At 42.1% G+C, this 6,846-nt stretch overlaps 2 long non-coding RNA genes across 4 annotated transcripts; one reads left to right on the plus strand and one right to left on the minus strand.

Annotated features, from left to right (window-relative positions):
* Positions 1-1,028: 1,028 nt before the first annotated feature.
* Positions 1,029-4,802, minus strand: LOC119323584. 2 transcript variants are annotated; one of them, XR_005156407.1, is made up of 5 exons: positions 4,676-4,802; positions 4,172-4,212; positions 3,959-4,073; positions 1,742-1,842; positions 1,029-1,641 (listed from the first exon to the last, which is right to left on the minus strand). It is a non-coding gene; the product is annotated as an uncharacterized LOC119323584 (long non-coding RNA). The 2 variants fall into 2 exon arrangements; XR_005156406.1 differs by having other exon boundaries at positions 1,029-1,842.
* Positions 1,524-4,679, plus strand: LOC119323583. 2 transcript variants are annotated; one of them, XR_005156405.1, is made up of 4 exons: positions 1,524-1,651; positions 2,811-3,067; positions 3,450-3,615; positions 3,693-4,679. It is a non-coding gene; the product is annotated as an uncharacterized LOC119323583 (long non-coding RNA). The 2 variants fall into 2 exon arrangements; XR_005156404.1 differs by lacking the exon at positions 1,524-1,651 and having other exon boundaries at positions 2,399-3,067.
* Positions 4,803-6,846: the final 2,044 nt, after the last annotated feature.

Here is a 6,846-nt window from a genome sequence, read left to right on the forward strand (position 1 = left end):
TTAAATATATTCATCCCTCAAAAAGAAGCAACAGCCTTGCACAACGCACGCGCACAGTCACGAACCGCCGGGGCCCTAGAGACCACGCACGCAGCTGCTCCACGTGCATGGAACAGCACGCCTCACGCCAGCCCGTGCATCGGTCCGGGCGGCTGCCATCCGCCTGCGCTTGCTCCTGTCTCGGCTGCTACTGGACCTTCACGTCTCGTTGCTGGTCCTGGTTCCAATCGGATCGATCCATCCAATCTGACTACTGCTTGCGCCGTACATCGCGCCGCCGCCAAGAACTTCTGCCCGGTTCCAATTGCTTCTTCCAATCTCGCCGAGAACCATGCCGCAGTCGGCTGCATCTCAAACTCAATACTTCCTCTAGATCAACAATCCACAGTCTCCTCGTAACCTTGCTCATGATACCACTTGGACTTGTAGTTGTGTTGTGCTTAGATAGAATATGGAGTCGTGTCCAAGTAGGACACTTGTATCCTAAGCCTCTCATATATAGCAGGGCTAGACACACGATGTAACCTATGCCAACATAATAGCACAGGCGCGCAAGGGGGAGCCGGCGGCGTGTGCCGGCGCCTGGGTGGCCGGTGTGCGGTATTGTGATGGTGTCACGGGAAGGAGCGTCCATAGTCAGGCTCCGGGGATGTAGTCATATCGATGAACCTCGTTAACAAATTTCGGTGTCGTGCTCGTGTGATTGCTTGATCCTCGGATGATCGACGGTATGCCTCGAATTTATTCTAACAGTATCAACTCATGATTTTTGTTCCATGAACAATTCTACACCGCTGAGTTATTTAAGAGAGTATACTTTTTTTGCGGGGTCTTTAAGAGAGTATAATAACGTACAAATGAAGCAGCACATCGATCTGTAGACCAAACCATGTGTTCCTTTCTGCCGCTGCACATTACAACACTGATGCGTACTCTAAGCTGAGGTAAGCTCTCTCACCTGCATACACATCCATCTATACTACTATTAAAAGAGCAAACATGAATTCCCCTAGAGACACACCACAAAGTATACACAGGATTATCAGAGGCGTTAAATCAATCCAACTAAATAGCATCTAACAATCCATATTACATCAAGGGTCTGCTACGTACATGAACGTCCCAGATTAAATGTTCTGCCAAGCAGACTGCCCGACGCACTGGTTGGTCCTCAATTAACGAGGATAGGGGGTTTCTATCCCGTAATTTTCTCTCTGCCCTCACAACGCGTCGTCTCTCTGCTACCCCACAGACGCGTGCGCAGATCGCCGCCACCGCCCGCCGCTCCTCCTCTGTTGTCTGCTGCCCTATGGACGTGAGCGCGGATCGACGCTGCCGTTGTCCCTTGTCCGCTCCTCTTCTGCTACCCCAAAGACGCAAACACGGGACTCAGTCGCCGCCGTCCGCTCCTCTACTGCCCCAATGACGCGAGCACAGACCGCCGTCGCCACTTGCCTCTCCTACACTGCCCCATGGATGCGAGCGAGAGTCTCCGGCGCCACCGTCGGCTTCACCTCTGCTGGCCCACGGACATGAGCGCGGGGCGCCGTGGCCGCCTGCTGCTCTCCTCTGCTGACCAACGGATGCGAGCGCGGGCTGCCGCCGTCGCCATGTTGACGCCCTCGCCACCAAGCCAGCAAACTTTGATCAGGTACAAACTTCGATCAGAATTTTCTTTAAGACTTTACCTCAACATCAAGCCGCTGGCTTGGTGTAGGAAGTTAGCTGACGGGAAACAAACCTAGGTGGCTCATACTCTGTAGCAAGGAAAGCAATCTGGTTTCATGGAACACTGACTCTCCCCACATATTCAATTATTAGGAGTACCGTAATTAGAAGAATCTGCGCTTGAGACAACAAAATAATATTGACCAAAATGATGGACATCAGTCAAAGTTCACCTCGTGGCAGATTTGGGTCAAAATTCATAAATACAAAGAGTAACATAAAAAAACATGACTACAATTGTACTCCTATTTCTTAATATACCGAGTAAACAAAATGCAATGGCCTATAATATAGAGTTTATGTGCTTTGCATGAAACAGAATGCATGTCACTGAACATATCTCTATTCTCTAATATGTTCTGTTATTATATAAGCACATAATTGGGAGGATTGACATCCAACTTGGCTAAATGAAAGAATTAGCAAACATAATTTAGGAGATGCCTATCTTTTGTAGCATGGAAGTCAGATAGTCAACAAGTTCTATATCAAAAGACCCTGAGCATGGAAGACAGAAAAAGTGACATCCCAACTGATAATAGGAAAAGGTAGACAGCATACACGAAACGGTAGAATCGGCTCCTCCACTCATGCTTCTCTGAATTTCTACTTGCTAAATCCAGAACATGCTTCTCTGAATTTCTACAACCTAAGTTCAGTAGATGCTTCTCTGAATGTTGGCTTGCCAATTGGTATTGTATTGTAGACTTGAGAGTACTGTATGAAGTCTATTTGTGCCAATGGATTGCCACATTTTTATGTTAGTTTTAAGCCATTTGAATGAAATGACTACAAAATCTCTATGACAATCTACGACTAATCATTTTGTGCAAATAAAAATCAGTACATGCTTCTCTATATATCTGAAATACAATTAAGCAAAATTTGTTCTTATATGTTGGTCTGCCAATTGGTATTGGGTACCATGCATTAATGTTTTTCAAATGCTTAATCCAAGTGCCACTTCTGTACTCAATAAGGTGAACTTTTGTTTAAATAACTAAATGTTGGTTTGCCGAAGTTTTATTCTGATCGAATTCTGGTACTTACATTGTATGTTTACCAACATTACATATGGCCAGGCAATCATTTGGGCTATTTATGTAGCAATTCATCAGACTCAGCAATCGAGTAAACGCAGTTAAAGAGTAAGGTATGTATATATTTTTGGCAATTTAATTCCTTCTTCCACATTGTATGATGTCAAGTTTCGGACATAGTTATATATATGATTTACTGTTGTAGGTTGTAGTGTTGGCACGAAGAATCGTAATACGAATTTAATGACTATCGTGCCTTACTGTCAAGATGAATAACGGCCGACTCAGATATTCTTTGAGTACGTTTCTCCTAAAGCTAACTTACCAATGTTTAGTGCAGATGCTGATAACTTTTCAGTTTGTTTCAAAGTTGTGTAGTTCAGATTCCGAAATTTTGTGTATGATTTATAGAAGATGCTATGTAAGATGATGACAGCATACTCTGTACACGTGAGTTCAGCATGGTTCGATGATGTATGATTTTTTTAAAAGAAAACCATGACTACAAGGACCTACAACAAACCTAAGTCTGCACAAGGTAAAAATCAAAGTGGACTTCACCTCTTGATCATTTCTCAAATTTCCAAAATGAGATGTACAAGACTTTCTTATTTACTTGATTTGCTATTTACCCAGGGTAAATAAATATATCACCAACTCTTACCTACTTTGACCTTATAGATCCTGAAGATTTTCTTGGAGACAGGTCAAAAAGCAGATCCAAAAGAATTAAAGAAGACACGAGATATTAAAAAGAAGACACGAGGCAAAGGATAATAACAAAGCTACATCTCCTTTCTAAATTGAAAGCGCACTCCATCTAAGACACCCGTGGCCATATCACCTGGTATGTCCATTTTTTCTGTTCTTTATGATGTAGCAGTCACAAGTATAATCATATCTATGATCAATTCTTTCTGACAGATTTTCACACTGCGGAGAAGCCCACTGGGCAATCTGCTGTCACTCAACTACGATACACACCAGCTGCGGAAGGTGATGTTTTTAAGTTCAATGGTTTGAGTTTATGAAACAAATGGTTGCCCAGTTGCTTGTGCTGTTTGCAACACAAGCATATAGAGCTAAAATCATCAACCACCGGAGAAAGCGATTTTCTGAGACATCACCATCAGAAGAGACTAACTGGAAAAACCAAACTCTTAAAAAGGCTGCAAGCGAAGAGAACGTACCTCAATATGAGGTTGCTTGCTATTATGAAAGCGAGGTGCACTTGGTGTGTATACATCATCCAGTGAATCCAAGCTTGCTTCCCTTCACATATGCACAAGAAGTGTACACAAAAATCTAGCAATCAAGGAACATTTGACAATCACAATTAGACTAAGCAAGGAAGATGTACCTGCACTGTAGCTAAAACACTAGAACATAACTGCATACTGTACCTGTCCCATAGTTGATTGACTTGATTCTGTCAGAGCTAAACCTGCATGCATTTTGATAATAGTTAGACGAAAAAAATATTATTTACATAGCATTCATTTGAGTTACAGAAGCTATGCAAATCCATGTTGGTTGCCTCAACGATCAGGAAATTTTCCAGTACTGCAGCCCCATGGAATGCATTGTTATATATATGTTCTTTTTCATGCCACGAAACTGCTGTTCAGATAAACAACAATGCATCTTGTCAGAAATGAGAAAAAAGATTAGCTAGAGCATCCTGAATTACATTTAAGAATGTTCAGACCAAGCAAGACTAATCAAATATGCCTTATTGGTATGGCATTATATAGAGATATTATGTAGTCACTGAATAAACTACAAATAAGTTCCAACTTAAGACTGCAATTGTACCAGTGTAAAAGAGCAGTTTCCACAGACTATAGAATTGCATGAGCAATGGATTACATCAAAACATTTCTGATTATTAGATCACGCTTACGCACAATAGCTAAAGCGGCCAAGGCATAGGCTTCTGGCGGCCATCGTGCGAGGCGCGGCGTCAAGGCGCAAGCACCGCCATCGGACGGAGCCGAATCGAGCAGAGGCGGGATGACGAAATACCAGTCACGCCTGAGGTGGCCAGGTGGGGAGGGCATCGACCATCCACTCTGGAGCATGTGGTACTTGGCCACGGTGAGGCTCGCAACACGCCCAACCCATCGGAGCACGGCGTCCTAGCCGGCGCTCCTCGGCGCTTGCTCCGATTCTGCGTCTTGTCCCGCGGGAGGAGGAGGTAGGCGTAGGGGAACCCTCCAGCTCTCATGTCGAGTCCACGACCGAGGATCTGGTGGAGAGGAAGTCTGCGCCTCCGCGGACGGAGGTGGAGAGGCAAGAGAAGGGCGGCCGTCTCAGCAGCCATGGGGAGTGGGGAGGCAGAGGGGCAGTCCCTGCCGAAGCAGCGCGCAGCAAGGGAGGGTCCCTGTGTCGGCGGCGGGATGCAGTGGGGAGGGCGGAGGCGCTGCTTGTCCGGGAGCAAGATGAGAGAGTGTGTCAGTGGTGTGTGTGGCGACGGCGTGTGCGTGTGTGTGTCCGACGGGTGTCATTTTTTTATCAAGTCAGTCAAGGAGTGCTTTAGGTTGTGAATAATATAAAGCACCCATTGGAAGTTAAATTTTAATTCAAATTATTAAGATTTTGGATATTCTTTATTGAATAATACAGTATATGTCTGATGAGTATGAAGCTATAGAAAATATAGGATATCCATTTGGGCTCCCAGGAGCACGTTCTCCGCGCATGAAAAATTATTTTTGGAATGTCATAAAATCCCCAAAAAAATATTCAGTCACATATTTTCATGGTTTGTCGATTTAAAAATTTGTTGTGTGTGTGAATCGTACATTGCACTCTCATGCTTAAACCGTTAGGCCCATGATACCCTATTTGGGTGGGGGAACTAAATAAAAATCAATTCGATAAAAAATCAACTTCAGGAGTAAATAGATTTTTAAAAACATGTGTTATATTTGAGAGACGTGCGTTGCACGTGCATGCTTACTAGTAATATCAAGGAGTAGTACTTACTTTCCCGTGCTTCTCAACTTAGCTCCAAGTGCAAAAAGGTAACGAGAAGAGTCAATTACACCACAGGTGCTTAAACTTGGCAAGAAAAGTCAGTTTGATGCTCAAACTTGTGGCATACATTGAACCGGTGACACAACTTGGCTTGGGCGTGCATCTACGGTGCTAATCACGTTTGCATACGCTCAACAAGCTGATGAGGCGAGCCAACGTGACGTAGGACCCACTGTCAGTGACTGGAAAGGCCGGGATGGGCGCCTGACCTGGGTTTTGCAAAAACCACCCTGAATTTTTTTCATCACAAAAGAGCCCCTTGTTTTTTTCCTTAAAAAAACAATGAGGCCCACCCGTCAGGAACCAGTACAAAAATGAAACTAACAGGAAAAAGTACGGGGTTCGAACATGCGAGCTCATCCTAACAAGCCGAAGTTGCTAGCCTCTGGAACATCTATTTTCTTTTTTTGAGAAAATGGGATAGCTACATCTAGTGACCCGTATTTGTCTAAAAAAAACTAATTACCCAAATGCGCTTTAAATGGCCTGCAGTGACTGCGGCCCATTTTTACCATGATAGTGTTTTTAATTCATAAAAATACGACTGTAATTCATACAGTATTTACTATTTAAATTATATAATTTTTTTAAAAATAATGCTTGAATATCTTCTAAAATTACATGAACAGTAGTTTACATAATAATACTTCTCGTAAAGTGAGTACATGAATATTTATCTGAATGCATGAATACAGCCCAAAAATACATGAATATTTTTCGGCTTACATTAATAATAAATGAATATTTTAATAATTTACGAAAATTATTATAATTTTTAAATATTATTTTAACTATAAAAACATTTTGAAATAATAGTTGAATATTTAATAGAATAATATTGACTTTCTTTTACATAATAACATTTTTTAGAATTACGTGGAGGTAATTTTAAATATTAATATTTTTAGAATTACATGAACATTATTTTGAATAATTATATATTTCAAATTACATGATCGTTATGTTAAACAAGAATACATTTTTAAAATTACATGACAATTGTTTTAAATATTTTTTTATAACTACAAGAATATTATTC

Source organism: Triticum dicoccoides, chromosome 6B (genome assembly GCF_002162155.2).
Source record: "Triticum dicoccoides isolate Atlit2015 ecotype Zavitan chromosome 6B, WEW_v2.0, whole genome shotgun sequence".
Taxonomy (NCBI): domain Eukaryota; kingdom Viridiplantae; phylum Streptophyta; class Magnoliopsida; order Poales; family Poaceae; genus Triticum; species Triticum dicoccoides.